The sequence below is a fragment of the Microtus pennsylvanicus genome, chromosome 4 (assembly GCF_037038515.1).
Source record: "Microtus pennsylvanicus isolate mMicPen1 chromosome 4, mMicPen1.hap1, whole genome shotgun sequence".
NCBI classification, from domain to species: domain Eukaryota; kingdom Metazoa; phylum Chordata; class Mammalia; order Rodentia; family Cricetidae; genus Microtus; species Microtus pennsylvanicus.
Genome location: NC_134582.1, coordinates 93,947,194 through 93,961,674, shown reverse-complemented (window position 1 = coordinate 93,961,674; position 14,481 = coordinate 93,947,194). Strand labels below are relative to the sequence as shown.

The 14,481-nt window shown below is 45.3% G+C and overlaps 1 pseudogene; it reads right to left on the bottom strand.

The window, feature by feature from the left end:
- Positions 1-214: 214 nt before the first annotated feature.
- LOC142849040 (high mobility group protein B1 pseudogene) lies at positions 215-11,551 on the bottom strand (annotated as a pseudogene).
- Positions 11,552-14,481: the final 2,930 nt, after the last annotated feature.

Sequence of the window (14,481 nt, the reverse complement as noted above, 5' to 3'; positions counted from 1 at the left end):
CCAGGAAAGGTTAGTAGATCTTGAAATACTACCAGGAAAGGGCTATCTCAAGACACATTCGGTTGTGTGTTAATGATACAGAAAAAGACACTGTACAGTTTAAAAACAAATCTTATACAGCCTTACATTTCAATTTTTTTCTTTAAAAGGAGTGAGTTGTGTACAGGGGAGTTAAATGCTTCAAAGACAAGAAAAAAACTTTACTAGAACCAACTTATTCACCACCATCTTCTTCTTCCTTGTCCGGCTTCCTCTTCTTCCTCTCTTCCTCATCCTCTTCATGCTACTTATCCTCTTGCTTCTTTCCTTGCTCTTTTCAGCCTTGTCCAACCCCCTTTTCACTGCACCGGGTTTCCTTTAGCTCCGTAAGCAGCAGTATCCTTTTCGTCTTTCTCCTTCAGCTTGGCAGCCTTCTTTTCGTAGGGCTGCTTGTCATCTGCGGTGGTGTTGGTCGGCACTTCTCCCAGTTCCTTTGCAACATCACCAGTGGATCAGCCAGGGTGTTCTCCTTTGATTTGGGGAGACACTCCGAACAGAACAAGAAGGCTGAAGGAGGCCTCTAGGGTGCACTGGAGTCTTTGAACTTCTTTTTGGTGTATCCTTTGCAGGGGTGGGAGGTGTAACTTTTCATTTCTCTTTCATAACGAGCCATGGCAGCCTTTGTCATATCCTCATATCTCCCCTTTTCTTTAGCAGACATGGTCTTCCACCTTTCTGAGCACTTCTTCGAGAACTCTGAGAAGTTGACAGAAGCATCCGGGTGCTTCTTCTTGTGTTCCTCCTGGCAAGTTTGCACACAGAATGCATACGAGGACATTTTGCCTCTCAGCTTCTTATGATCTTCTTGCCCATGTGTAGTTGATTTTCCTCCATGAGGTACAGAGTCACCAAGTGCCCATCTGGCTCTCGCTGGCCCTGGCGCTGTCTCTATGGAGCTCAGTTACGGCAGTGGCTGTGAGACTGGGAGCCAGATGGCTTAAATGTGCATTTCAGAAACAAGCATACTTACTTAAGCTGTTGCTTAAAAATCAATTGAACAAGCCAGGCGGTGATGGTTTATGCCTTTAATCCCAGTAAGCAGCACCCTTTATGGCCTCTGCATCAGCTGCTGCCTCCAGGTTCCTGCCATGCTTGAGTTTCTGTCCTGACTTCCTCCAACAATGAACAGTGCTATACAGAAGAGTAAGCCAAATAAACCCTTCCCTCCCCAACTTGCTTTTTGGTCATGATGTTTCATCACTACAGAACTCTTAGGTAGGACAACATCCCTCATCCTCATTCCTCCTTCCTCTCCAAGGTTGACGCCATTCTGCCTGCTCCCTCAGACTGCTCTCTTCTAGGTATTTCCTGTTATTACAATCATGCAGCTCTTTGTGCATGTGATTGTGTGCCCATTCGCTGTCTATTGCTGTGGTAAAATAACCATGATTAAAAGCAACTTGGGAGGTGTCTTAGGCTTTCTATTGCTGTGAAGAGACACCATAACCCCAGAAACTCTTATAAAAGAAAATGTTTCATTGGCGTAGCTCACTTACAATTTCAGAGGTTCAGTCCATTATCATCATGGCAGCGAGCATGGTGGCATGCAGGCAGACATGGTGCTAAAGAAGTAGCTGAGAGTCCAACATCTTGCAGGTAACAGGAAGTTGACTGAGACACTGGGGCTACCAGTATCCTAAGCATAGGAAACCTCAAAGCCCGCCCCCACAATGGCACACTTCCTCCAACAAGGCCATACCCACTCCAACAAAACCACACATCTCCTAATAGTGCCACTCCCTATGAGATTATGAGGGCTGGTTAGATTGAAACTACCACAGGAGAAAAGTGTTCATTTGCCTTACTCATTGCAATCACGGTCCAGCATGAAAGGAAGTCAGGGTACAGACTTAAGCAGGAACCTGGAGAGTGGAATTGAAACCAGAGGCCTTGAAGATGTGTTACTTCCTAGCTAAGAATACTCACAGCTTATTCTTCTATTTTATGCAACCAGGATTACTTGTCCTGGGGTGACACCACCTACAGCGGCAGGGCCCTTCTTAGTCAATGATTAATGAAGAAAATGCCCCCAAAATTTTACCTACAGGCGAATCTAATGGAAGCAGTTCCTCCACTGAAATTCCTTCTTTCCAAGTGATGCTGTGTCAAGTAGACAACAAAATAACCTGCATGTGTATGTGTGTGCATATGTGTGTGTTTATGTAGGTATATAGGTGTGTGTCCGTGTGTGTAAATTGTGCACCTATACATGTACATGGATATGTATGTGTGCATGTATGTATGTATGCATATATATATAAATGTAAATATATATATAAACGTGGTACTGGTTTATTGTTTTTAACATAGTCTTTACTTTCCATTCCTGCTGTGGTATGTGTCTGGTTTTCTTTCTTTTAGATCCATGAACATTCCATTGCACGCAGTCACATTTTGTTTGACCGTTCGTCCTTTAATGGAAGTTTGGGGTTGCACCTGTCTTTCACCTGTTGTGTGTAATGCTGCCATGTGCCTGGATGTGTGAACATTCAACGGAAATGATGACTGGTGAGCTCTGCGTGTCCAGAAAAATAGATCACGTGACTTCTCTCACACTAGTACTGAGAAATCACTTATTTCATGGGCTCAGAAATGTTAGAGTAGGAAACAGTTATCAAACCGCCATCTCTATTTGTTTACAGACAAGGAAACAAACATGAGGCAACTAAACAAGGGTGGTTTATAGAATGAACAGTGTCTTGCGGGGGGGCGGGGGGGGTGTTTGGAAAAGAAACCCTTTCCCAGGCAAAATTATCTACATGGCTTGTCATATCACATACCTCAAATTCCCTGCACTGGAAATGTATTTACTTGGATGAAGACACTGGTAATATTACCAGAAATCTCCTAGTAAAATATAAATAGCTCCGAGGGAAAGTCATTGCTGGCCCACAATTCCTTGTTCGGAATGACTGGTTTTCCACAGAACAGGAAGCTTACAGTAGGGTGCTAAGGGAACAGAGCTGCACCAGTTGTGGGGGGCAGGAGGTGTGTCGTGTGTAACCCTGAGTGCAGATACTCCCCAAGATACGGCTTCCTCGTTCAGGGTCCAAGCATCGGGCAGTCACCAGTACCATTCAGAGGGTAAAGGTGTGATGGAGATGGGGCCGGTACCTTTAATGCCAGCACTTCGAAAATAGAGCCGGGGGATCTCTCTGAGTTCAAGGCCAGCGTGGTCAGTTCCAGGCTAGACAAAGCTATACAGTGAGATTTTGTCTCAAAAAAAAAAGAAAGGAAGGAAGGAAGGAAGGAAGGAAGGAAGGAAGGAAGGAAGGGAAAGAAAAGAAGAAAAGGAAAGGAAAGGAAAGAAAAAAGAGGCTCAAGACTAAGCTAATTGTAATGGCACATACCTGTCATCCTAGCATTTGGAGGGAGAAGGCTGTCAGGGACCAGCCTCGACAAAAATGCCTCTTGCCAGGATATAGGTGTGGGGATTTAGAAATACAGTAAAGAATATGAAGACACAAATGAAAATAATAAAATGGAGAAACACATAGGATAGTATCGGGAAGGAATTCCAGTAAGTACTGAAATTTGCCCACATTTAATTTCCAACTGCTTAAAATACCCCTGACCCCAAAAGGTAGGAGTAAGACAAAAAGCTGCATTACCAGGACACCAAGAAATGAACAGACCAATTGAAGGTCATGGGCTAACTCTGGTTAGGGTTAGGGTTAGGGTTAGCTAGAACAAAACAAGTCATGCTCACACCCTAGACCAAAACATTTCATAGACAACTCATTCCCTGGGTGGAATCCAAAGTTATCTCCTTAAGGGAACTGGCACTTAGTTGGATCCACAGACTTTTGTTTGAGGTAGAAACATCAACTTCTCTATTCCTGAAGTACAAGGGCTGGCTATTAGCCACACCTGTTGACAATAACCTTGTGAGAACAGAACTCTCTGACCTAACTCTAGGTGGGACCTTTGAGGTAGAAACACAATACCTTGAGGCCTAGAGGTAAATTCTAACTCTCTTGACCTTTGGTCAGTGTGGAAATAGGCTCATATTTTCAGGCCTCCACAGAAGGCAAAGATCTTAAGTCTAGCTAGCCTGAGCTACAGAGCAAGCAAGACTCTATCCTTCAAAAGGAGGAGTGGGGTTTGGGGATAGTGGTATTTACCTTGGGCACTCTTAAGATAGATTGATCTCTGTGAGATCAAGGCCAGCGTGGTCTACATAAATTTCTGGGCTACTTAGACCTTGTCTCAAAGCAGCTGGGGGTGAGGGGAGGGGGAAATTTAAGATTCACAAAGGCAAGCCTGGCAGTGGTGACGCATACCTTTAATTCCAGCACTCAGAAGGCAAAGGCAGGCAGATCTCTGTGAGTTTAAGGCCAGCCTGGTCTTCAAGAGCTAGTTCCAGGACAGACTCCAAAAAGCTGCAAGAAAAAACAAACAAAAAAAATTCACAAAAGCAATTTACAGTATATATATTGTACTTCATTTCAAAGCGCATGCCTTCCATGTGACTTTGCGCTGTATTCAAATCTCGGTGTAAACTTTGCCATCCTTCGCCACCATCTAAGACATACTCGTTATTTTCTTTTTTTGAGATTTATGTATTTATTATATATACAATGTTCTGTCTGAATGTATGCTTGGACACCAGAAGAGGGTACCAGATCTCATTATAGATGGTTGTAAGTCACCATGCAGTTGCTGGGAATTGAACTCAGGACCTCTGGAAGAGCAGCCAGTGCTCTTAACCCCTGCTCCATCTCTCCAGCCCACTCATTATTTTCTTTAGCAGACTTTTTTCCTTAAACTGAGGAATTCATTTTGTTTCAACAAGTTCAAACTTCCACACTATGTGTGTCCTTGATGGTGTTGAGAAAGTTCTGCAACTTTTGGGGACCCAAAGAAATCAATTTTGATGTAGGGCATTAGCGCAAGCGCTGGAAGATTCCCGTGACCAGAAGCAGCTTCCTACCAATACTGCCGCCATCTTAGCTGCTCAAGAGCGAGGCTGATTCTCAGAGGGAGCATTACTTCCACCACCTCCACTTGCAGCTCTGGAGTGCTTCCACCTGTGCTGGGGAGCAACAGTAAGTTCTGGACACAGACCGTGAATCCCCAAGGAGAGCGTGTGTCTACAAACATTCTGTCAGCACCACAAAGGAAAACAGTGTGCGATCCCAAAAACAAGCAAGTGAAACTAGAACCCCTCTAGGCGGGGGATAGCTCAGGGCAGAATTTACTTCCTTAGCAAGGCGAGCTCAAGGCTGAGTTCTGTTCCCATCCCTGAGATAGGAGGGGTTGAGGGAAGAGAAGAATAGGGAAGCCACACAAGAGAGTAGTTGGACAGTAAGACTTGAAATTTACTTTTATGTTTGGGGGGGGGCAAGAAGATATGGACATTGAGTAATTAAAGACCGAGATCTGAGTAATTAAGGATGCTTACAGACATTATATTTGTGAATGAAGGTTATATTAGTTTTATATACATATATATGTGTCTATTTCTATATACACACACAAACATTAGCATATATATATATATATATATGAACTAGAAATCATACTCCGATGAGAATCCAGAAGAAAATCTGCTTTAGTTTTTATTCTGTTGTTTCTTGTTTTGTTTTTTCAGTTTTTCAGTTTTCTGAGATAGGGTCTCATGTATCCCAGGCTATCATATTGTAGGTCCTAGACCCTAGCATGACTTTGAAATCCTGGTCCTCCTGCATCCAGCTATCAACTGCTAGGGTTATAGGCGTGCATCGCCACGCCCAGCCCTGAAGACAAGGTGATATCCCTGTGAAGCTGCAGATCCCACACCCAATCAGTCAAAGATGGAAAATATTCGGGAGGGGGTGGGTAGGAGCAGCACACACCTGGAGTACACACACACACACACACACACTTTTGTTTCTTTTCATTCTTTCTTAAATAGTACAGTGTGACTCTTCACCCAGCCCTTGCATTTATCGGGTAGTATATAAGTCATCCACGGATGATCTAAAGGATGTGTGGGAAGATATGCATAGGTTGTATGAGAATACCATGCCATGGTAGTATGAAAGCTTTATGGATGGACTTAAATATTCATAGACTTTAGTATGGGGGGGGAGGGTCTGGGAACAAATCCTTCAGGAATAAAAAGGGCCCTGCTGTGGTGGTTGTTTTCTCTCTGATGAACATAATCTGCAAAGGCAAAATAAGTTGGAGCCAAATTGACTTTAACAATAAATCAATAAATGCATCTCCTAACGTTAGCCCAGGTTCCTTTGTGGTTGTGTTTGGTTTATGTTGCAAGTTAACCAAGTTAACATCACACACCCCAAGAGGCTAGCCCCACCCTCACCTTTCAGAGTCTTCCCAGGAGGGCTTTGAAACTGTGTCTCCCATGGCCTGAGAAAGAACACAAGACATTTGAAGCTAATTAACTCTCATTGATTGACAGAGTCTATCATACAATCCTTTTATAGATCCTAACCCTGAGTTAATACTCTAAGAACTTAACTGTGGACTGTTAGATACTACTGAAGACCCCTCTCCAGCCTGAAAGCTCCATTGTATCTTTCTATTAAAACACACATACACACATGTACACACACACACATATACGTGTACACAATATACATACACACATACATACATACAATACACACATACATGTACACAGGCATACACACATGTTTGAAGAGATGGGTCAGTGAGTAAAGAACTACTGTGAAAACATGGAACTTGAGTTTGGATTCCCAAATACTCATCAAGAGTCAGTTGTAGGGCTGGAGAGATGGCTCAGTGGTTAAGAGCATTGCATGCTCTTCCAAAGGACCCGAGTTCGATTCCCAGCAACCACATGGTGGCTCACAACCATCTGTAATGAAGTCTGGTGTCCTTCTGGCCTACAGACATATATGCAAACGGAATAGTGTGTCCATAATAAATAAATAAATATTTAAAAAAAAAAGAGTCAGTTGTAACCGAGTAGACCTATGATCCCAGCATCAGGAAAGCAGTCATAGATATGCCTTTGGAGCTTCCTGGCCAGCGAGTTTAGCCCAATCAGGGAGTCACAGGTTCATTAAGAGAGCTTATCAGAGCCGGGCGGTGGTGGCGCACGCCTTTAATCCCAGCACTTGGGAGGCAGAGGCAGGTGGATCTCTGTGAGTTCGAGACCAGCCTGGTCTACAGAGCTAGTTCCAGGACGGGCTCCAAAGCCACAGAGAAACCCTGTCTCAAAAAACCAAAAAAAAAAAAAAAAAAAAACCAAAACAAAACCACATAGAAACCCTGCCTCGAAAAACCAAAAAAAAAAAAAAGAGAGAGAGAGAGAGAGAGAGCTTATCAACAAACACTCTACATTTGACCTCTAGCCTCCACATGCACTTACATATACACACATACACATGCACCTTCACATATGACATACATACACAATTGAGGGAGCCATGTAGATACCTGTAGTCACAGTCATGGAGGAAGCCAAAATGAATCCAGGGGAGAAGTAGGGTGGAGAGAGAGAGAGAGAAGAGGCATAGGGCATCCCTTTAATCGGCTAGAACACATTCTTCCAGCATGTCGCATATAGCCATTCCCTGACTGATTACTTGGCATAGATTTTCAACTTTATAATGGCATAAATGTACACCTACGCAACCATTCTGCCTTTTGCTTCTAGCACAATAGTCAGTAAGTTAATGGCACATAGCGGTCATAAAACAGTCTTTGGCGTAGATGGTTTAGCTCACTGAAGATTAACATAAGTGTTCTGAGTATGTTAAGGTAGGTGGGGCTAGGCTAGGATGGTCAATAGTTTGGATGCCTTCGATGTCAGCATCAAAGTTTGACAATGTGAGAAGCTGCATAAAAGTGTTTACAACACTGATGTCTGTGCCCGTGATACCACCAAACACTATATGGATGCCTAGGTCTGGGCTGCCAACTGAGGCCACATTTGAGGCCATGCTGATATGTAGTCTGGCCCCCTCCTCACTAGGAGCTGTAATGGGAGAGATGGCCTCACCTGTGCCCTCCAGAGAGCTGACCTTGATGGTGTGGATGCAGGAGAGTTGGCTCTGCCCCTCACCTGGAGGCGGGGGATTCCTGTGGAAGCCCAGACTGACCAACTCAGCTACCACCCAGGCTCACATCCAGGGTTTTGAGTTGGCTCACCGCAACGTCTACCCCATCTATGACCTCAGAAGGGTTGAAGGGATTGTTCCTGCAGGACCGTATCCACAGTGTCTCCATAACTTGGCTATCTGAGAGGAGTTTTAGTGAGGGTCTGGTGATGGTGGACCAGAAGCCAGAGGTCTTGAATCAGACCAACAGCTCATTGCAATGAGGGTCTACTGTGTGACACACTGCAGCTCCCAATGCCACTAAGACTAATGGAGGGGTGATGGAGAGGTGGAAAGACAAAGGAGAAAAATGTTTCTTTCTTTTTTTTTTCTTTTGCAGGGGAGGTTCCAAGGATGAAGAGCAGACACGGAAGGGTAGGGAAATGAGTGGGGTGGGGCTGCATGAAGTGAAAGTCCCAAAGAATCAATAAAAAAAATGTAAAAGAAAATAAAGTATTTGCAATGCCTGAACTCTTTTTTTCCCCCCAGTATGAGAAAAAAATGTGAAGGTCGACAGATTGGATCATCACGGAGCCTTTGTGTTCCAGTTGTTTGTTTTGTTTTGTGTTTTTGAATAAGAGTCTAGTGATATAACTCAGGTTGGCCTTGAATTCTTTACCCTTCCTCCTCTGCCTCTGAGTGTTAGGATTAGAATATTGTGCTCCAACAACTAGCTTAATATGGACCATGCATGTTGCTGTACAGACATTTATCTGGAAGAATCCTGTGGTCACCTGGGCTCAAGGTCAACCATGAGACTCTTCCGACCAACAGAGCTAGTAGCTGACAAAGACCACTGTTCATGTCAATCAAGTCCTCGGCAGTGACTGTCAGGAGTGAGGCCAGAATGAAGGCACTTAGTCAGGATAAAGTAAGCAGGGGTGTAGAGAAAGGGGGGTCGCAACAGTCCTTTGATTCTTGAAATGCAGTCACAGAGGAGCAGACCCATGAGGGCATCATGTACATAGGACCTACCAGATAGTCCCCCAAGTTCTGTGACATCCCTTTCCTCCCATCACTTCTGCAAGGAACACAGTAGGAGGGGCTTATCATTTGGAGATTTGGGATACTGGGCAGTGATGGGCAGTTATTTGTTGGTGTGTACAGCGAGATGTTTCCGAACCCTCCTTGTCATGGAGAAGAAAACCCATGGATTCGCAAGTCCCTCTTTTAAAAAAGAAAAAAAATAGTTTCTTTTTATTTTATGTGCATTGGTATTTTTGCCTACATATATGTCTGTATGGGGGTGCCAGATTCCCTGGAACTGGAGTTATAGACAGTTGTGAACCACAACATGGGTGCTGGGAATTGAACTCAGATCCTCTGGAAGGGCAGTCTGTGAGACCCTGGGTTTGATCTCCAGCACCACTTAATAAGAGAGAGAGAGAGACAGAGAGAGAGAGAGAGAGAGAGAGAGAGAGAGAGAGAGAGAGAGAGAGACTGTAGACCAGGAGAATAGCTCGAAATTAACAAGTCTTGGGAGTTGTGGGCTAGCCCTAGAACCTATATAAAAGCAAACAAGAAACTGGGCGTGCTAATATGTACCTGTAATCCCAGCACTGCGGAGGCAGAAAGAGGAAGATCCCTGGGCTCCAGCCAGCTTCCCCTAGTGAGTTACAGGCCAGCAAAATTCCTTGTCTCAAAAAAAAAAGGAGGGGGGTAGGGGAAACAGGTGGATGGTGCCTGAGGAAAATGACATCCAAGGCTGTTCTCTGGTTTCAACACACACACAAATATGCACACTTTCATGCATGTAAAAATACATATTGCAATGTAACAAGTTAACCTTGTCTTGTTTTCTATCACAAAGCTCCCTTCAGCCACAGATTTTTCCCCTTGCTTTTGTAACAACCTGAATTCTAGCCTCAGAGGCTACACCTAGGGATCTGGTTTGAACAAGGGTGTGTGTGGCTTAGAATCCAATTTGAGAGGTTGGGGGAGGAGCAACAATTGGAAGGTCGTAAATGAGGGAGGTGTCGTCATTAAGTCAGCTTTGTTTCATTTCTTTTCCGTGTGCTGGATTGATGTTGTTTTCGTTTTTTTGTTTTTTTTCGAGACAGGGTTTCTCTGTGGCTTTGGAGCCTGTCCTGGAACTAGCTCTGTAGACCAGGCTGGTCTCGAACTCACAGAGATCCGCCTACCTCTGCCTCCCGAGTGCTGGGATTAAAGGCGTGCGCCACCATCGCCGGGCCCGTGTGCTGGATTGAATCAGCCATAAGAATCAGCTCTTTTCAGGTCCTTTAGCTAACAAATCACACCTCAGTCTCCACACCTGGCTCTAAAGACAGAATGAGACTTGTGCCTACCAGGCAGGAAGGCTGAGGCTTGGCGGTATTCATTCTTAGAAAGTACTTGCCCCTTTCATCCAGGAATTTGACTTTTTTCAAGTTTTCATGCTGATTTCGCCCAGATCGGTTTGTGTAGAAGCTGCTTTTGACCGGACTGGTTTTTGCAGACAGCTATTAGCAAGCAACTGTATTGTTCTAGCTCACCCGATACTATGTTCACAGAAAGCAGAAAGCACCCTAATAAACATCAGCCAGGCCTGGATGTCACCCTCCCTCCCCGAGGGCAAATTTTCAGAGCAGTCTGTACCTGCTGGCTGGTCCTCATGGGGACACAGTGATGACATGGCTCTTTTGGAAAGTTTGCAGGCTTGTTGACCAAAGAAACTCAGAAATGAGGTAACCAGGGGCATAGGTTGTGACTTTCTCTTTGGAAGGATAGAGTCCCCTGCTTCTGCCACAAAGCAGGCCAAGGAAAGAACCTTGCTGACTTCCCTAGAGTTCCAGGGACAAGAGATTCTTCTCTCACTATAGTTGCCACTTCCTCCTTCCTTATTTAGTCAATAGCCAGCAGACATTAGTTGCAGATCTCCAACAGGCAAGGAACTCTGCAACACTCTTGGGAGATAGCAACTACTTGTCCTGAACCTCCAAGCTCATGGGACAGTGGACAGTCATTCACAAAGATGGGTACAAGCCAACATCGAAGGGGCTGGACTCGAGAGGCCTGCATTCTGCCCAGGAGAGCAGACCCTAAATGTAGTATAGCTAGGGGCAAGCACTCACTGCCAGGAAAGATTACCTGGAGGAAAAGGCTCCAGCACCTATAACCATAAACTGATGAACAGCAGTCACCAGGTCCCAACACATTTCTAAGTGCTAAGACAGACAGTAGACTAGCCGTACAACTCTTATTCATTAGTTCCCCGTTTCAGAAAGAAGAGAGCCACTAACATGCACGGTGTAACAGAGGGTGAACAGGAGGCCAGGGGGAACTGAAGAGGTGATGGGTTACGTTGATAACATGGGAGGAAGAGCTTTGAAGCAGACGACAATTCTGCGTACCACACCAAGGTCCTCATGGGACACTCCAAACCCTGTAGCTTCATCCTGCAGGTTGTAGAGGGAGCAGGGTGGGACTGTGTGCGCACCCATTGGCTTTTGGATTATGGTAGTATTGAGGCAATGGAGTCCCTACATTCCAGGGGGCCAGCATACAGACGGAGCATAGTTTCTCTTTAAAGATTCAAAATATATCCTGAGTTTCAGCGCTCTTAAAATGTATTAACAGTTGTTCGTTGATTGGTTGATTGGTCGGTTGGTTGGTTTTTGGTTGAGACAGGGTTTCTCTGATTAGCACTGGCTATCCTGGAACTCACTCTGTAAACCAGGCTGACCTCAAACTCACAGAGATCTGCCTGCCTCTGCCTCCTAAATCCTTGGATTAAAGGCAGGCACCACCACCCCCAGCTCCGCATTCTTACACAAATCCCTCTGGGTCCCATGTGTTGCCACACCATGCTAGTTGTGAGGCGGGCCCAAACACTTGGCATCTGTAGTCTGTTTGTAAAATAAGAGAAAGCACAATCTCATAAGACTCAAAAAAGTAACTAACAGGAAAGTGTGTGGCTCAGAACTGGCAGTTGTGAGCTATTGCACTGCTGCCATTCACACGACCCATCCCCCACCTCTTTCCTCCAACCCCTCCTGCCTTGGGCTTCTGTGGCTTTGCACTAGACTGACTCTCTTTCTTTGACAGTTCCATTTCAGGTTACTTTACAGCTTCCTCTTCTTCCTCTCACTTCCTGGAAGTCCTTCAGCATGCTCAAAAACCCATCCATGTGCCAGACACCAGCAAGCGCCTCAATGTCTACTAGCCTTGAACCTATCTCCAAGGCCCAATCTCCTCCCCCGACAGGACCTCAGCCGCTCTCTCAGCCTTGCTGTCCCTTCCCCATGTCACAGCAGCCTCTCAGACCCTTTTTGCCATCTTCCCCAGACCGGTTCCTTTTCCAGAAGTGTTCTTTGACAGCAGCTCCCCCCTCTCTCCACCTTCTCCACCCCCCTCCACCCCCCACTCCATCCACGCTAAAGACTCTCCTCCTCTCTTTAGTGCCTCACACCTAGGAAATCAGCAAAGCCCAGCCTGCCATCTCCTCAGCAGCTCCAAAATCACCATCTCTTTCTTCCTTCACCACCCCCACATCTTATTATGGTTGCTGTAGCTATGGCAACCTCCTCCCAAGGATCTCCTTGCCTCTGGTATGTGTCTGTTATCACTACTTCCCTCCGCTCAAGTCCCACACACCACGGTAAACTGACCTCGCACGGCTCATCCGTTAAGAAAAGCTATTTGACTTGAATTTTCTCCACCCAGCACCCCACCAAGACTCCTTCTGTGTCTGCGGGGTCCTCAGTTCTCCTCTTGGCCAGCCTAATCCCTTCTTCCGAACTCCACATTCTTGCCTGTCATCTGCACTCCGGATCCTCCTCTCACTCACACTCACCCCTCCCCTATACCCACTAAGTTCTAATTCCCATTATCGTAATCAAGGGTCGACGCCAAAGGCAAAGGGATTCCCACCAGGGCTAGAGAGTAAATGTGCTGGCTGTCAGTGCCAACATCCAGACTTTCATCTGGCCCATAAAACATAAGCAGGAACCACACATCACGCCTGAGAAAACCGTCAGTGGCAAACACCAAACTCAAGGCACTGGCCCTGGGGAAGTAAGCACTACAGGAAAAAGGAGAGTGTTAAATTAAGTATAATTAGCGCCTCAGGAGAGAGGTATGCCAGGAGGCTAAACCCATGACTGACTGACTGGCTGGCTCCTCTGAAGAAGACACCAGAGCGCTGGGAAATTGAACACATAATTGCTCAATGAGAGCTCGGCTGACGGAACCAGTCACAGAAGGTTGCTCTGAAGGGTGAGTCAAATAGATGGAAGGGTGGACTGATGTGCCCAAAGTAAAGGTCAAAGGTTAAGAGATTTGATGTGCTGGCCTGATGAGATGGCCCAGCAGGTCAAGGCACTTGCCACCAAGCTGGACAATGTGAGGCCGGGAACCACAAGAAGGAAGGAATGAACTGACTTCTGAAAGCTGTTCTTTGGCCCCCACACACACACCATGACATCATGATGTGCATTCAAATGCATACACAAATAAGTGCTTTAGTGTTAAAAAAAAAGAAAACACTTTTTTTTTTGGTTTTGTTTTTTTTTTTTTTTTTTTGAGACAGGGTTCCTCTGTGTAGCTTTGGAGCCTTTCCTGGCACTAGCTCTTGTAGTCCAGGCTGGCCTCGAACCCACAGAGATCCGCCTGACTCTGCCTCCTGAGTGCTGGGATTAAGGGTGTGCACAATCACCACCTGGCAAAAAAAAAAATACAATTTTTTTTTTTTTTTTAAAGAAAGTAAGGGACATGAGGGCATGAGCTGTAAATCAGAGCCATGCAGCCATACAACAACTTAGGATCTGGTAAAGCTCAGAAAAGAAATATATTTTACAAGAAAAATTCAAGCCTTTTTTTTTTTTTAGCTAAAGTGGTTTTAAGATTAGTAAATAATGTGAAAAAATATTGAAGAACCCATAGTAAGTAGCGTCATTTCCATTATTAGAAAATTGTATTTCATATTTTATATATGTATATGAAATAATTTACTACCATTTTTCCCTTCCTCCACTCCTTTAGAGACAAGATCTCACTGTGTAGTAGCCCTGGTTGGCCTTGAACTTGCCATTCCCCTTCGTTTGCCTCTGAGTAAAGGGACAGGGGCTGAACTACCACATCTGGCAAGCATCCTTCATGTGAAACAAATGAATTCCCTTCTCGGTCTTTCAGATCTCTTTCTCTCTCTCTTGAGGAAACACACAGCCTTTCAACTCCCAGCACACATCCTCTCATCACGTGGAGCCCTCTCTCCACAGGCTCAGTGCCTGCACTGTTTGCAGGCTGTGCGTGATTCCTCTCGGAAGGCCGTCCAGCACACACCCAGGGCAGAGCTCAGCACACAAAAGCTGAGTGGCAGAAAGCTCAAGCAGGCACCCTCTCTCTCTCCCACACCCACACTGCCTCTAGGGTG